This window comes from Ursus americanus, chromosome 20 (assembly GCF_024610735.1).
Source record: "Ursus americanus isolate L20-20 chromosome 20, mUrsAme1.1.p, whole genome shotgun sequence".
In the NCBI taxonomy this organism is placed as follows: domain Eukaryota; kingdom Metazoa; phylum Chordata; class Mammalia; order Carnivora; family Ursidae; genus Ursus; species Ursus americanus.
The window spans coordinates 43,090,982-43,109,053 of record NC_142146.1 but is presented as its reverse complement, the minus strand read 5'-3'; the positions used below and the strand labels follow the sequence as shown (position 1 = coordinate 43,109,053).

Here is an 18,072-nt window from a genome sequence, read left to right as displayed (position 1 = left end):
GGTTTTATTTCTATTTGATAGATTCCCTAAACTGAGATTACTTGGTTAAAGGATATATGTGTGTGTGTCTGTATGTTATGTATGTACACAAATATGTATGTAATATAGTAAGTATATGTAAATATATATTTAATTTTAATAGATACTATCAATTTTGTTGCAAAGGGCTCATAGTATTTCATCCTTCTGCCAGCATGTATAAGAATTTCCATTTCCCCATCTTCTCATCAGCACTAGGCACTATATATTAAACACACACACACATAATTTTGCCAAATGCACTGACTAAACAAACTACCCTGTCACTTATGTTTCCATTCCCATTTTCCTGACTGCTGGTGAAATTAAACATCTTTTTATATATTAATATCTCTCTTCCATTGGCATTCCCTCCTCTGTGACTGGATGGTTTATATTACTGCCAAATTTTATGGGTTTTTATGTACTTATCAATTTATTTGTTGCTGCTGTAAATATTATAAATATTTACTCTCGGTCTTATCTGTTTTTAGACCTTGTTTATGGTATATTTTTCCATGTAGAAAGTTCACATTTCTTTGTAATCAAATCTCTTAATCTTCTCCTATAAAGTTTCCTTTTTTGCTTCTGAGGTTCTCCCCACCACATCGTTGTAGAAATAGTTTCGTAATTGTTTTGTGAATATGGAATTTCTTTTACATTTATGTCTTTAACCCGCTTACAATTTATTTTTGTAAATGGTGTAATAAAATAATCTATTTTTATACAGATGGGTAGCTAATTATGTTGAATGTATTTATCAAATAACAGGAATGAAATACCATCTTTACTATATATTAAAATCTTCCCATTTATGCATTTTGGATATTTTTTCAATCCCATTAATCTATTGTCTATTCTCGTTTCAGTAAGTTTGCTAGGTATACAAATTTTGATTTTTGAAGTTTTGCAGTATATTTTAAATCTGTTTGGGTAGGTCCTTCCCCATTGGCCATCTACTTTTTAAAATGTTGGGCAATTTTCTATTGAAGTTTTAAAATAGATTTAATCTTTTTTAGTAGGGATTCTGATAGACTTAAAATTAATTTTATATAATCATTTGAAAGATTGACATTTTAATGATGTTGAGTTGATGCTGTGGTTGGCTTCCCGTCATTTATTACTCCTTCTCATGGCATGAACTCTAATTTGAATTCAAGCATTCACACATCCCCCATACATCCCATCAGCTTGGAGAGATGCTGCACCCCTCTGTGTCTCTAGGATGGGGGCATGTGACACACGGTAATCAGCATTATCCCATCTCCTGGCCCATATTTATGGACAGACCCACAACCCAAAGTGGGCAACGAGACATAAGGAGAAAGTATGTGTGGGCTTTTGAGAAAGAAATTTCTTTATTTCTGTAAAGGAGCTCCCATATGTAACCTACTCTTTCTTTCTCCTTCAAGTTGGTAAGGAAATCTACAACCCTAAGGTTGTTGGCAGTGCCTGGCAATCCCCAAAGGAAGCAGAATGAGAATGAAACTGACCAGATAGAGACAGAACAAAAATGCAAAAAGATACATTGAGCCACAGAATTTAACTCTACACTTCCAATTTGTAAACCAATAAATCTCCTTCACTTGTGCTTCTTAAACTTCAATGTGAATTAAGAGTCACCTGGAAGGCCCAAAACATAGATTCCTGGGCCCCACCTCTCAAGATTCTAATTCAGTAGTTCTGGGGTAAACCCTGAGAATTTGCCTAACAAGACTGCACACAGGTGATGCTAAGAACGCAGCATGCTCACTGACCACATTTTTGGGAAGCAGTGCCCTGATTTGTTGCAGTCAGTTTGAGTTCCATTTCCTCAATTTGCAACCAAACACAGCCTCACTGTGACGTCATCTAGGAGTGGTTTAGGTTTTGTTACGGTCAGGGTCCTTGTCCATCAGTAAAATTTGTTTATTTATTTATGAAGTTTTATACTTTTCTTCATCTAGATCCCTTTCCTTTCATGGTTAATTTATTACTTGGGTAAGAGGTTTTGTCAACTAGCATAAGCACTACGTTAGTCCCCCCTAACTGGTGAGGGATATGTTCTAGGACCTTGCTGGATGCCTGAAACTGCAGATAATACTGAACCCCATATAGATTATGTTTTTTCCTATACATACTGATGATAAAGTTTAATTTATGAATTAGACACAGTAAGAGATTAACAATAACCAATAATAAAATAGAATATAGCAATATATTACAATTAAAGTTATATGAATGTGGTGTTTTGCTCTCTCTCAAAATATCTTATTGTTCCTGTACTCATCCTTTTTCTTGTGATGATGTTAGATGATAAAATGCCTACCTGATGAGATGAAGTGAGGTGAATGGCATAGGCATTGGGAACTAGGATTAGACTACTAGTGACCTTCTGATGCTGTGTCAGAGAAAGATCATCTGCTTCCGGACCGCCACTGACCATGGGTAATGGAAACCTTGGAAAGTGAAACCACAGAAGGGGACAGGGGGAGACTTCTTGGTACATTTTTTTAACCTGTATGTAAAAACATATGTTGAGCATGGCATATATATGTAATATATATCTATAGTTTGGGGACTATTATTAGTGTTCAGTTTCCTAAGATGATAATAAGAGATGGTTTGCATCTCTTAGATTTTCAAGATATAAAATCTGTCACATTCAAGATCCTGGCAGAAACCAGTCAGCACACTAAATTTTTCACTGATGAAAGTTTAATGGGCTATGTACAGAGAACTTAACATGTTTAAAGGAACATGGTTGAGATGGGGAAACATTCAAGTGAAAGATCAAAATAGATATTTTTCATACTTGAAATGACTCACAAAGATTATTTTCATGAATGCCCAAGGCACCTGCGTGGCTCAGTCAATTAAGTGTGTGACTTTGGCTCAGGTCATGATCTCGGGATCCTGGGATGGAGTCCCATGTTGGGCTTTGTGTTCAGCGCAGAGTCTGCTTGAGATTCTCTCTCTTCTCTCCCTCTCCCCCTCCCCCTGCTCGTGCTCTCTCTTGCTCTCTCACTCTCTCGCAAATAAATAAATAAAATCTTTAAAAAAAATAGTAATGACCCCCAAAAGGGAAAATGTTGGGAAAAGATGGATAGAGGAAAACAATTTCATAAAATGAATAACTGAATCTAAATAATTGAGGGTACCATTTAAAATAATATTCTCATAATATTCCAAATGATCACGACATTTAGTGTTGACAAGTGAGGAGGATGAAGAAAGGTAGGCAAAGTTCCCATTTTATGGTAAGGAATAAATTAAGATGGCTAAATCTAAATAACAGCAGAAAAGTGAATTGAAATATGTACATTAAGATTTTAAAAATACACACAAAGCAGAGAGAAGTAGGATTTACAACATCAACCCACAAATGAGAGAAAAAGAAACAAGTATGCTTGATGGATCAAGTTAAAAGAAGATAAGGAAAAGGTAACAGAGCAGAAGAGCATGGGTGATACACAACAATATGGTAAAGGAAAAATACGAGCATTAGAATTCGTACACACACATGCGCTCTCCAAGTCAAAGCTTTTTTAAAAAGGAATTATAAGGTTTGGGCTTTTTTTTTTTTTTTCCCAAAGAAAAGAGGAATATCTATGAAGTAATGCAGTAGACTAAAAATTAATTGATGGTAATGAAGTACTAGGCAAATACTAACTCAAAGACAGCAGGCATCTAATTATGCGGATTGGACAAAAGAGAATCCCAGGTAACATTCATTAAAAAGGAAAAGGAGATACATTGGACGTGATAAAGCTAGAGGCCCGTAAAAAATATGTCAGTCATGAAACTGCCACATCGCTTTGGAAAATTTTAAAGTATAAAGTGTCACAAGAAACCAAGGGAAATTGACAACTTCACATAGTGGGGGAAGTCAAGTGCTTAGGTGACTAAAAATTGAGAAGGATTTAAATCAAGGGTGGCAAACATTTTCTGCAAAGGGCCAGGTAGGAAATACTTTAGACCTGAGGTTACGTGGTCTTTGTCACACAACTCAACTTTGCTGTTGTAATGTGAAAGCAGACAAAAATAATACATAAATGAATGGGCATGGCTGTGTTCCAATTAAACTTTATTTTCAACTGTAGAGGAGGAAGAATAATTTTCCCTCTACCTTTATGAGTTCTGGGCCAAGATCCCTATAATAAAAGATTGATTAACAAGAGGAAAACTAACAGAAGTTTATTAACTTCTTATATATACATCAGAGATACCCAGGAAAAGTGAGTAATTTTCACAGAAGTGGCTTAGAATTCAGGATTAAATGTCATCTTAATAGTAAAAGGGGCGGGGGGCGCCTGGGTGGCACAGCAGTTAAGCATCTACCTTCGGCTCAGGGTGTGATCCCGGCGTTATGGGATCAAGCCCCACCTCAGGCTCCTCCGCTATGAGCCTGCTTCTTCCTCTCCCACTCCCCTGCTGTGTTCCCTCTCTCGCTGGCTGTCTCTACCTCTGTCAAAAATAAATAAATAAAATCTTTAAAAAAAAATAGTAAAAGGGGCTGGCTGTAGTCTTCTTAGGGAACAGTAAATGATTTTTAAGAGAGAGTAGATGGGAGGTATGATAGCCTGTGACAAAGTCTGTCTGGGCTAGGTGTCAACTTCTAGTCTCCTCTCCTGGAATAAGAGTCGATCTTCCCTGGTCAATGAAAAGTCCTGGGGAGGGGATCTACGACAATCAGGTTCCTTTTGGAGAATTTATCTTTAAGCAAATAAGGGAAGTACAGAGAAAAGCTCTACCTGCATGTACTATTTTTTAAGTGCCCAGAGTTCAAAATAATCAATGTGCCAAAGTGCATATTTTGGGGTGGCATGTCCTGAACTCCTACAGTCTTATTTTGGGGTGGCACATTCTTCTACCTTTCATGACTACAGATGACACAGATTTGGCCTATGACTGTAGTTTGCGAGCCTCTGATAGAAATTATTTGAGTAGCATGGCAAGGAAATGATCTACACACATATAAATCAACCACTGAAGAAGTGAGACTCAAGAACACCCCAAGTCACCGCTCTGTTGGGCTAGGCTTCCTTCTCCTAGGGTAAACGCTATCACTTTTCTGATCACTCTCACCAACTAAAAAGTCCTTCAGATACTTTGAATCATAATGCACACTCAATTCAATAACTAAATGTCCAGTACAATGCAATAGTTGAAACTCGGAGCATGATTTAATGTTAGCGCTTCTGCCTCTTCTCCACCTGTCTCCATGTTGATGGGAAGCCTGCAGTGGGAAAGCAGGGAGCATGGTTGACTTCCGTAGCATTGTCCTAGCTTGGGATTCTATTTCTTTTCCCTCCTACTCACTGGGCTCCTCCAATGTGGAAACAGGGAAGGGAAGAAAATTAAGGCACAGAAAAAGGCTTTCTTGATTAGTGTTGACTCTGGCCATGGAAGATATTGACTCTCAGTCTTTCTTTCAAGGATGTTGTGCAGGTTCTTCTGGAGACACCCGAACACTGGGTCCCTTGATGCAATTAAAAGCATACCATCTTGAGTGTGACTGATGATCCAGTCTTGGGTTCTGTTATGCTTCTGGCCTCTTTCCACAGAGGTCACCTCACCCAAAACCCAGATAGCAATCTTGAAATTTTCCTAGAATTATCCCAGCTGATTTTTTGCCTATGATCCACACCTGGTTGGGTTTAAAGAATGTGAGTTCATGAATTGTGATGCTAAATTCCAATCGCAGCCGCAGTATCTTGTCTGCAGCAGTGAATGAGGATTGTTTAATTGTTGAATCTATAAAAGCTATGGTAATATGGGTGTGGGTTGCAGAAAGAACATACAGGTGCTGATAACACCTAGGATTAACACATTAGGATTAGTTTACATATACCCAATCATAGCCAAGGGTCTGAACGGGAACCACACTCCTAGGGAAACCAATTAGAGAAAAGGAGCTCCTTGCTACAGGTGGGAATAAGGCATTTTACAGTTCAAAGGCACTTTTCTTTCACCCCAGGGCCCCAGCTGTTCCTCTGGTCTCCCAACACTGGAGTCATCTGGCCAGACAAGTGCAGATCTCATTCTAACAAGGGTCATTGTGCGGGACCCAATTCACAGTGATGGTCTAGACTGCTGCTGGGGAGAGAAGCCTGTCACCCAGGGGATAGAGGGACTTTACCAAAGTACTACTGAAAGTAATATGCATGTGCTATGTGCATTAATAGGAAGACTTAATTTGAATTGATTGAATAATTTTACATTAATATCTTTTTAGGCTTATAATCCCGTAGAAAATATAAGTAGTTTGAAAAGTTTGCCTTTGATCAGTTTTCACATGTATGACAGCGGAGTGAATGTCACAGCCCAACGGCAGCTTCGGTCCACTCCCTGCACGTGTAGCCTTTACCAGGAGACATGCACATCTTTGGCCCTCTGTCGGTGGAAATTCTCTTCCCATCCACTTTAGCTCTCTATTCTGATGACACAAGGAGCTTCACACAATTTGCATTCTTGAAATTTCTCAGGAATGTGTCTGATATTGTAAGGAACACATACCAAGCTGTCTGGGTGGTCTCAGGAAAGTCTCTTTCACACTAGACTTTACATAAAAATTTGAAGCATTTCTCACCCTTCCACAGAGGAGTGGGTGGTACTCAACATCCGTCAACAATTCTCTCCCGAAAAAGCCTCCCCCAACTCTCTTTACTAACCTATCTCTGGCTGTTGTGTGGGTCTGCAGTTTACACGAGCTGGACTCTTGGTGGGCAAGAATTGCAAAGCTGATTCCAGGCCCTTCTTTGCAGGAGTTACATAACGGGATAGAGCCCCTCACGGTAAAACATGAGAATACTTGCTGCTCAGTTTTCGTGACATCAGCCAGACCTGAGGTAGAAAGAGTTCCAATATAACATTGTGTTACACAGAAATGGTTCCGTATCCATGGAAATTTCATTTTAAAAGACCATGTAATCTTTCACACAAGGGAAATCTCAGTGAGGACCCCAAATCAGAAATCACTTAGGGTACATTTCAGGGAATAAACTGTGAAAATAAAGGCAAATATTTATTTAGACATCAGGAAGACTTCTCTAAGTAACCCCAGGTTAACTTGGGAGATGAAAGCTAAGATTAAATTCTAAGTAGAAATGAGCAATGAGAATACTACATGGTTCATCGTGTGAACATGATTGAAAGCATTTATTAGAAAATAAATAGAACTAAAATAAGTGTAAATATGCTCTGGGACAGAAATTAAAAGACAGGTATGGCTGTTGCAATGTGACGTCAGGTTACACCTGCACACAGTTGGTTGTCATAGCAACAGCTGAACTAAAAAAGGTGAATTAAGAGAACATGAGATTGGGTGCCCACGGAGTTGAGACTAAGCAAGATTATGGGGCAACACTGATCTTCTTAGACACCCAATGCGATAAAATGCCATGAGAATTACTAAATTTGGTCAGCATTTTCTCCCATTCCCTTCTTGAAGCTATTGCACAGTTGAAAATAAAACAAAACAGAACACACAAAAGTGAGCTTGTGATTGTATAAAACCGAATAGGCTTAAGTAAAGGGCCAAGCAGATTGCAGTAAATGAAATGCTGGTGTCTACAGTTAAGTAATTCCATCCTAATTCATTTCTTCGTAATAAAACATTTAAGCATACACATTATGGATATAAGGTCACCCACTGTTTTGAGTCTCCCAAAAAGAAGCTCACAGCTAAGTTGTAAATTAATTTAAAGGGTTTTATAAAGTTGTAAATGTTTTGCTGAGCCTTTAGAAATGTTCCATGGGAAATTACTAAGAATGCAATAAAAATATTTTTAACAAGCTTTAACTGGCAATTTAAAATTTTTCTAACACGAAAGACGTTTATTTTTCAAAATCAGCTCAGCATCAGAATTTTTAAAGATTTGAATCCATTTAAAAAAATAAAGTAATATTAAGATATTGTTGCTTTTCTCTCCCTATTTTACCTTTAGTAAAAAATTTCAAATAATTCAGGAAAACAAAACCGATGTATACTCCTTTAAGAAGGTCCACCTGATTTTTGAGTTTTTAAAAAACGCTTAGGTCTATTTTATGTTGATTTTAATTGTGTCTTATTCACACGTTTAAAATATCCAGTCAGACTCTACTCAGTTTTTGATTACTGTTTTTATTAATTCTTTCCAAATACAACATTGATTGTGGTAACAATGCAATGCAAAGAAATCAGTCCCATCCTGCCGAAGAATCAAATTATAAATACATTGTAGAATTATACCCAAATGCAATAAATAATTTAACCAATTAATAATAAATGGAGTAGTTTAGATTCATTCTCTTTTTCTCCTCTCCCCAGATTGGAAGTGTAAGGAAAGGAGAAATAAATTCTACTGGAGGAAAGGGGGATCAGAAAGACCCCAAAGAATGCATAAGTCTCAAAATGAATCTTGAGTGACTCAGTGGTTTACCAGGTGGGCAATAACTGTGCTCATGTGTGCCCCTTTTCACGAGCGCCATCTCCTCAAGTTAAAGAGGGAAGATGAGGGTTGCGGAGACTGAACGACTATGTATTATGTGGAGTAAATTACTTTGGGGTTGTCTCTTGACCTCCCAGCTATGACCCTTATGTCAAGTGTAGCATCACATGAGGGAATAGTTCTCTGTAGCATGTATTAAATGCTGGTTCACGCAACAGGTTGTGTTGGCATTGTGTTGCAGTTGTACAGTTGTTCACTCATTACTCTAATTGTTACCATACCACATCCATTGAAACTAGTCGTCAATTACCCGTGCTTCCAACCTTGTCAGAAAAGGGTAGATAACATCACACCAAGAACAGTTTTAAGGACAATGACAGGAGTGGAAGAGGAGACAGAAACTAGAAAAGCTGTAATATATTAAGATGTTTTACAGAACGAAAGGACAATATTTATTTGAAAATTTAGTAAAATGCAGAATATCTACCCCAAAGTGGGCTCTGAATAACTTGTTGTATTAAAACTTATTCTTCACAATTTATCACACTTTTTTTAAAGGATGCTGAATTAAAAACTTCATATGACTAATGAAATTACTTTCAATGAGTTCTAACAAAAGACTTCTGAATACTTTTTTTTATGCTCTATGGCCTTTACCTATACTCACTTCCCTGAAACTTTCCTTCTTGGATGTAACTGTGGTTAACCTGGGTTTTGTTTTAATACCACTCGCTAAAATCTGTATCTTTCTCTCTCTTTTAAAAAATTATCTGACATCAAAGCATTTCTGCTTGTACTGAAAACCCTCATCAACTGCTGTTTGTTTGTCTTTGGGAACATCACCAATCCCCCAGGAGCGAGGCAACCTTAGCAGGATATATTCCTTTCCCATGTTCTCCTATTTTATTTCCTGCAGTGTCTGATGTAAAACAGATTTTAAAGTTCATAATAGAACAGAGGTCAACATGAAAGACTCGAGGATCCTGGCCTTTGGTTTTGCTTCTGGTCTTTATTATTACAACAAATAGTTAGTTGCACTATTATTTTCCATGTCATGTAAAAACATTGGAATGACAGCTCTTTCTTTTTAATCCTAGCTGAGGATTTTCAAAGGAATCTCAAATATGCGAGAACAGGTATAAGGAAAAAAATATAACAGTAACACAAAGGAACCAAAATGAACTGTAACAGTCTTAATGTTTCTAAATCTGGGAAGCAGCAAGTATACCATCTAACTCCCTGCTCTTATCCTTCTTTCCTGTTTTGATCCAGAACCTGTCTTCAAATAGTCTAAGGCCAATCCCTCCACCTGTGGTTCCGATTCTGTCCTCTGCTCCTTCATTTGGGAACATACATTGAGCATTTTCTTTTTTTCTCTTCTACCTAATCAGCTTTTAAACACACCCCAATCTCATCCATTTCAAAATAACACCCAGTCTTGCTCCATCTCCATAGCACTCACAGCATCCTGCTACCTCTCTTCTCTCCTCTGCAGCCAAACTTCTTCAGTGGGTTGTCCATTCTCACTTCATTTCCTCGCCTTCCTCTCCCTCTTTAACCCATTCCAGTCTGCTTCTACCAGCATCATACTACCAAACGGCTCTTACTAAAGTCACCAAATCCAAAGGCCACTTTTCAATGTTCCTCTTAACAGCAGTCAACTGAGAAGAGCCACCTTCTTCTTGAAATACTCTCATCCTGGACATCAAAATCCTACAGGAAATGACTCATCTCTGCAGAGTCATCCCTGCAGAGCTATCCTTCCCACCCTCTCCCAAGTCCTTTTCTTCTCCATTGTCCTCTCCTAAATCTGAGAAATTGTGGGGTCTTCTCCTAGATCATCCTTTGGGATTTGACGACATATAGTCTGTAGAAAGAGAAGGAAAACAATAGAGGGACTCAAGAAAATATTGCAGAGGAAGAGAAGTATGTCTATAATAAAGTGTTGGATGGGTAGGTAGGAATGAGAAGAAAAAAGTCAAATACACTCTTTGTGAAAAAAATAATTTTATCTTTTATATCAAATTTCTTTTCTCTGAGTGAGATGGAAAACCACTGGGGTAGTTTAAGAACGACACATTGGAGCAAGTGGAATCTGATGCCGTTGGAGCAAGATTAGAAAGAAATTATATTGAATATTAAATAATTAACTAGATAAATAACTTCAAAGTTGTTGGCACACTTGCAATAAGGGGTAGAGATATTTTGAAAATATAAACAGAATTATTCAATTTAAAACAGAATTCATGGTCTTTATTGCATGTCTTCTCTGTTCTCCTCTAAAACACATTCTCCTCCAGGGTCATTTAGCACCCGGAATACTATCCTTGTCTATTGAGTTGTTCTATAAGCCTTGGATTCATCCACGATGCACTATTAAAAGAAAAATAGCACAACTTACAGTCCTGAGCCAGTTAGAATGTTTGTAGCTACAAATAACAGGATATCTAACCAAAGTGGCTGAACAATGAGGGATGTTTTATTTCGTATAACAAGAAGTAAGAAAGTAGTAGTTTCCAGGATAGTTAATTAAATGTGATCAGCACAGTAATGATTTCCAAAAAGCTTCCCTTAAAAGCTCAAGGTGGTTGGTGCAGCTTCAAACATGTTGTGTGATCACAACGACAATTGACCAAAATCATAAAAAAAAAAAAAAAAAGAAGTGGAGAAAGAGATACCAGGATCATGCTATACCAAAAGAAATGTTATGTAGCAATATTAATATCGAGCGCATTGGCACTGATTCTAGAATAAAATCCCTTGGGTTTGAATTCTAGCTCTGCTAGCTGTTAGCTGGGTCACCTTGAGCAAATTACTTAGCCTCTCTGTGTTTCCATTGCCTTTTTACTCTGATCAATTGATTCTTAGGAAAGTCAATTGCAGTGCAGTGCGTAACAGTATGCAGATGACCCTGGCCCAACCGGAATAGAAACAGAGCCTCTGGCCACTGTGCTTTGTCCAGAAGTCAGGCACACTTACGGGAGCCAGGCCAATTAGAACTTTTACTAGGATTATTTACAATAAAGCCAGGAAGATCATCTTCCCTCTGGGGCTACCAAACATGCCACGACCTTACTCCATCCTCTACCTTGACAATATAAAGGAAGCTTTTTGAGCTGAACAGAGAATTTGGCCAGAATTTAGAGAAAAGCTAAAATGAGAGCTGAGGAGACAGATGAAGAGTCTAGATAACATTGTTAGAATCTGGCTCTACCTTCCCATTAAGATGAGCCACAGTTCATGCTCTTTTTGGCTTCGGCTAGATTAAAATGGATTTCATTTGCTTAGAGAGAATATTCTGGTTAGCGCTGTATTTCATGAGTATAAGCTGGCTGCAAACTACAGTTTTTAGCCCCATTACACATAGTAGTCAAATTCTTTCATATGTGTATGAATCTTGAATGTCCCTTCTCCAAACTTGGAACAGCAGCTGAAGCTCAAGGAATATGGACCAAGAGGAAGAAGTTGGACAGCTTTAATTAAATCATAGGAAAATAGGAAACTGGCATCATCCCTGGACACATGAATCATTTTAATCGCTTAGCATTGTGCGTGACACATAGTAGGTGTTCAATAAAGACTTATTCCCCCGGGGAAAACCTTTGAAAGATAATAGAAAAAAGAGGTAGTTCCCATCTCCAACACATACACAAATATCATCAGTCTCGTTCTCAGTTTGAAACTTTAATATTTGAGTTTGAGGATAGGAAAAATGGACATCTTTTCTGGTCTTTTTAAACTGAAGATGCTATAAATTCTTTCTTCATAATTTCAGAATTTGTCAGTATATGTGCCCGGCTTAATTCTTTTATGTAACTACTTTTCCACTATAAGTTTATTTTACTATTTTTTAATACACACCCTTTCACATTTACTTAGAACCCCGTTGCAGAGCATCATAAAGTTTGAATGATCTACAGAATATATTCAACCCCTTACTACAATGCCCTATTAACATATTAAAAAACGCATGGGCATATTGGATAGAGAGAGAGAGAGGGAAGAAAAGAGTATGAGATAAATTTGAAATTGAAGACTTCGAAAATACAATGTTTATTTAAAAGTACACAGCAAAAGACGCTCCAGCAGTGTGTTCCTCCCAAACTAACCGCTGCATCCCCACCCCAAGCAAGGGCATCTCAAAGAAGAAATCCCAAGACAAAAATTGGACTAGGAATCAGGAATTATATAATTTCACTCCTGAATCTGACACTGACCATCAGAAGGAATGGTTTTGGATGAATTACGTTCTGGACTTCATTTATTCATCTGCTTTGGAATATCATAGTCCCTATAGGTTAAAAACTAAAACAGATTCTGTATGAGAATTCAGTGATTCTCATCAGGGCAAAAGCCACGCAAAGAAGTTAGGTGAATGATTTCTTTTGTGTCTCTCCAACTTCCTTGTGAGTGTTCCTCTATTAGGCATTATTGTTAAATAACAGCCTTGCAGTTGTCACTCTTCCAAAGAATATTTTCATTTTGCTAGGAGTGTCCATCATTCAAAGGAATTGGTATCTAACTGGGGGACTTAGGGCCCTACCATTGGGAGACTTCAGGTTAGTTAGGGGAATATTGGGGAAACATGGAAAAAACAAGAATAATCTAGATTTATCTAAAGCCCATCCAACTGTAATTAAACATGAATTTTTAGTCAATGACGAATCATTATGAAACTTAAAATCTTGATTGAGGTTTTCATGAATATCCCCAGCCTATTAACTTTTCCATCAGTTTTATTGTCATTTTATAAGCTGCGATTTGGACTTGTTTTCTCCCGCCTACTCCACTTTCGTTGTGCGGGAGAGGGACGGGGCTGTCTAAGGGAGTGGAGGAAAGGCTGCGGTTCCAGCAGGCAGGGCTGGATTCCAGAACTGTTCCTGGAACTGGAGGGAGAATATCCTTGCAGGTATTCCAGGCCATAGCTCTCTGAAAGATCTTCCCACATGGCTTGCTTAGCTTTTACTTTCATTCTGTATTAAACAAAAAGTCATTTGAGGGCTATTTAATGCTCTGGTTTGTGTTTTCCAATACCAGATAAAAGTTAAACAGATGAACCATTTGGGGGGTAAGGATTGGGAAATCCACGGCTGCTAAAATGCTTTAAAGTTTCAAAATGGTTTTGTTTTTTTAAACCCATTTTCCATGTTCCAGCAGCTGTGGGTTTTCCCAGGGCTCCCCCTGTGGCTCAAAAGGGAGCTGCTTAATGCTTAACAGATGAGCCAATTGAGTTTTTAAATGCAAAATTAAACTTAAAGTGCACAAAGAGCACAGGGGAATCCACAGCCAAGAATAGCTGAAGGAGGAGAGTGAGCCACAAGCCCTGGGCTGGGGAGTTTCAGCCTCTTTGGAAGCATGCAGCCGGCAGCAAATGGGAGGAGGGTGCAGGCCCATTTATCTTTTAATCAATCCTCCAACAGGCTGCAATTATACTCCATATTGCCAAAGATTTTCATAACTTCTGTCCTTAGATTTATTTATATATATTTACATTTTGAGCATAGAAAAAGGTGAAAAGAAATAGATGGATGGGCTCTGTGGAATACAAGGACAACTATATTTTGATCTCCATGGGGTTTGTTCTCTCAGGGACAGTGAAAGAACTGGGTCCCCTCAACATTTTTCCCTCAGATCCCCAGGTGCTTTACCTTGTGCCCCAGACACTCAGCAAGAGATCATCCAGATTCTCAGAACATTCCGCCAACACGATGTGGACTTTGGTTGGGACACAATTTGGTGAGTCACTGGATACACTGATCATTCATCTAAATACGTGGACATGAGAAAGCAGCGCATTTTTGTGCTTAAAAGTAAGATTTAGCAACTTTTATAAAGTCTTCTCTGGTTCAGGACAAATCATCCTAACACCTTAAAGAAAAAAATCTCCATTTGAACTGTATAAGTGCTTTTACTTAAGAGGCCCCCCACATCATCAAGGCTAAAATTCCATAGGCATACTCTCTTTCTTTGAAGGTGATAAAATAAACTGTTGGATTCCAAATTGTGAAAATATTTGGGGGAATCGGTCTCATGATCTCAACGTTTTTCACAGAAATAAGTACGTTGGCATTCCAGAATGGAATACAGTGAATCCTTGTTGTGTAGTGCATTTTAATTGCCTCTGAAGCATATTTGGATAATCTACAAAAGTGCTGGGAAATGACAAACCCTCCGGAAAAACCTCCGTTGTTCAGATCTTGTATTCATACTTGGCTTTTAAGCTAGGAAAACATTGAAAATCCTCTAATAGTTCACTTTTGGAGAAATCATCTTAATAGAGTGTAAACAAAAATCCTGTTATGCCAGCAGAAACTTCCCATTAGGATACCAAGAAGAGGGCACTAGAAAGCTTCAAGTTCACATTTAATGTATCACCAAGTTCAGAAATGACTAGTGAAGTCACAAGGTGAAATAGGCCTATAAAAGTACAAGTGCATACACATATATGTTTCTGTATGTACATGTGCACACACACACACACACACACACACCTCTAACCTTATCTAAAGCTACCTGTTCAACTACAAATTGCATTCCTTAGGCTTCTTTATCCCTTTCAAACTCTCAACGTCAGGTTTGTTATGTTAGGTTTTGCGGGCTCACTCTCAACCTCCAGCCAACAAAGAACAAAGCAAATAAACCAAAACCAAACACACACACACACACACACACACACACACCAACAACAACAAACTATAAAACAGATCATTATTATTTGGTCTGAACCTTTGCGATGAAACTTGCCAACTCTTAATTCTTTAATGGAACAATTATTTTACCTTAATCATTTAAAGTGTTGGTTGTGAAATGGCAACTTCAAAAAATAGAATGAGGATAAATATTCCTACTCTGCATTTGGGAACTGTGTATTCAGAGACTTGTACCTCTTAGGCAATCAAATCCACTTGAGTCATTGACTATATCCAGCCTTGTCAGTTTGCCGGAAGGAAAGATACTGATGAGGTTGGGCTTCTGCGAAAGCAATCATATGGTTAATTGCTTTAGTGTGAACCTAGCCATTGTGATTAAAGCCTAGGACTCGTGTTTTGGTAGAGCAGAGTTCCATGCTTCAAGGCACTCCTTGGCGGATCTAGTACTCTCCAGGCCTCGAGAAAACGTGCTGAGGCATCAGCATATTTCCCTAAGGAGTTGCAGTGTTTGGGGGATCATTCAATCATTAGACCATATTCAAAGAAACTGGGTTAATTTGAATATGTAATCATTGGATCACATATTCATATATTTGCAACCTCTTTGAAAGGGTGATCATCAGAATGCAGATTTAGATAAATAAGAACATATTCAAACTTGACATATTATGTGCTTGAATTTAATGTGGAGCCATGTGTACCCCCAAAGCATCTTATACCTGTCATCTCATGATTATACATGCCTGTATACTCCGCTGGTGCACATCTCACATATGTAAATTAAATAGAGAATCTGCTCTGCTTTTTAATGAAATCCTATGGCTTATCTTTTCAGAATTCCAAATTTGGTTCCCTCTCATGGAATTTGATTATCAACAATCATCAACACACACATATATATGTGACCTAATTGTTAATAATCAAATACATGTACATATATGGATATACACACACATACATGTGCACATGTGTGTGAATATATCTGTAGATTGATGCATATAACATTTCAAAACTTTTGCTTAATGCTTTTTTCCCTTTTTGTAAAATTATATAGAACCAATATCATTATTCCTTCCCTTGCCAATGAAATGTCGGCTTCAGAGTCTACTTTTTATAAAGAAATTCTAAATCGTGAAGCAAGTAGAATACTATCCCCCCCTCTTCTTTCAAATTACCCAACATACTTTTGGGGCTTATACAAGTGGAGGCTAACATTCATTGATGCATAAAAAAACAGCTATCCATGTTCCAGTAATTCAAATCCAACGCCATTTTGAATAGAGTTTTAATATACTCATGGGAGTCACACAAGGGTAATTGATGATGATTTCAAATTACTTGCATCTTATTTCTCTTAAAATCTATCCCATAATCTGTTACTACATTATGGGCGATAATATTCTGTTAATTGTAAAAAACAATGAGGTTTTATTAATATAACTGTATTTTATTGTTCCTCTCCAACCTCATAAAAACTGACCCCTCGGTTTATCAGGTATTTTAGAAACCCCACTTCCTCAGAAATAGATGCAGCTATTAAGGTTTTAAGAAATATTAACGCGAAGGGGGAGCATATTATGGTATAGTCCTCATCATTTTGCATTGTTCTCCAAAAGTTGCCTTCATTTTCAGGGTAGGTCTCTGAATGTTAATAGCGGACGCATCACGTGCAGAGGCTGGAGCACGCAAGCCATGTTTGGCATATAGATTCTTTGTAGGGGAAAAATGTTACACAAAGCACGCTGCACCAGTGCTTTATTGCTGACATGGAATCTTCCTCTTAGACCAATTTGACTCACTATTTTCTATCAGTGCAAAAATTTACTCATAAAAGAGTTAACTATTAAAATTGAATGGGAAGTAATAGAAAAACATAACCTCTATTCCCCAACGCAAAAATCAAATATGCAAATATGAAAATGAGGGGACTCTGCTTCTTCCCCTTCTACAACTGATTAAATTGTCACTGCTGGAGATTACATGGGTTTTATTCCCTTTACAGCCATATTCAATTGGACAGACAGAAAAATATATTGCCATAGACGAGTCCCACCACCTGGGTACACTGTGCTTCCAATTGCCTGCAGAGGCCTTGTCCAAAACTTTGCAGCTATCCCTTTAAAAAAAGAAAAGTATTAGATGTGATCATTCATGACAAACTGGATGATCTCTAAAGTCCTCTCCAACTTAGAGATTTCAGAAAGACAAAAACTCCTCTCATGACCGGATATTAGCCTGCAGTTCACTTCTCATGAACAAAACCCTCACTAGCACACTCCCCTTCTCTCTAGATCCTAAACCACTGCGTTCATTGTGCGTGAGACCTTCATTCAAACAAACAAACAAACAAACAAAAATTATCAGAGTCTCTTCTCTGTGTTGGCAACCGATTTCCTAGCTGATTGATCAATTTATTTCCTTGCTTATCAGTTTTGACACTGAACATACCACCTCCCCTTTTGCTCACTCGTCCCTTCCAGATGGAAATATCTGATTCTTGCAAAAAATTGGATATAGAAACAGAATTACCTTTGCTTCTCTCATGTCTTGACGCGGTTCCGATACGGTTCTCACGGCCTGCCTGCATTTAATAGAAGTTAGTGCTCAGTGACTATGTCGCCTGGCTGTGTCACTCGGCACTGCAGTCTGAGCAGAGAGCTGCCGCCAGCTGCAGGCGAGGGGCCTCAGTGTTCCGGGCGCGCAGAACTAGTTTGTTAATGAGATCCTAGAGATGTAGCCACAAGGACAAGAGGAATTAACAACTAAAAAAAGGTGATGGGATGATGTTTTGAATTGGAGCATTTGGGCAAAAATATAACAACAGCAAAAAACCCAACCAACCAAACAAGCAAACACACACAAACACCAGGGAACAGATGCCTCATTGCAAGGACAAGTGAACAGGAGCAAGTCGATTTGCCTGTAGATTTGTGGTGGATAGACTCATGCTACTTTGCTAGAAAAGGGAAAGAACTGATGCCCAAAGAACTTTT

The 18,072-nt window shown here is 38.1% G+C and overlaps 1 long non-coding RNA gene across 1 annotated transcript in view; it reads right to left on the bottom strand.

Moving 5' to 3' along the window:
- LOC148108419 (uncharacterized) overlaps positions 1-17,722 on the bottom strand; it is a 45,530-nt gene extending 27,808 nt beyond the window's left edge. The window contains exon 1 of the long non-coding RNA XR_015727964.1: positions 17,609-17,722. This is a non-coding gene — a long non-coding RNA (uncharacterized LOC148108419). The remainder of the gene's footprint in view (positions 1-17,608) is intronic.
- Positions 17,723-18,072: the final 350 nt, after the last annotated feature.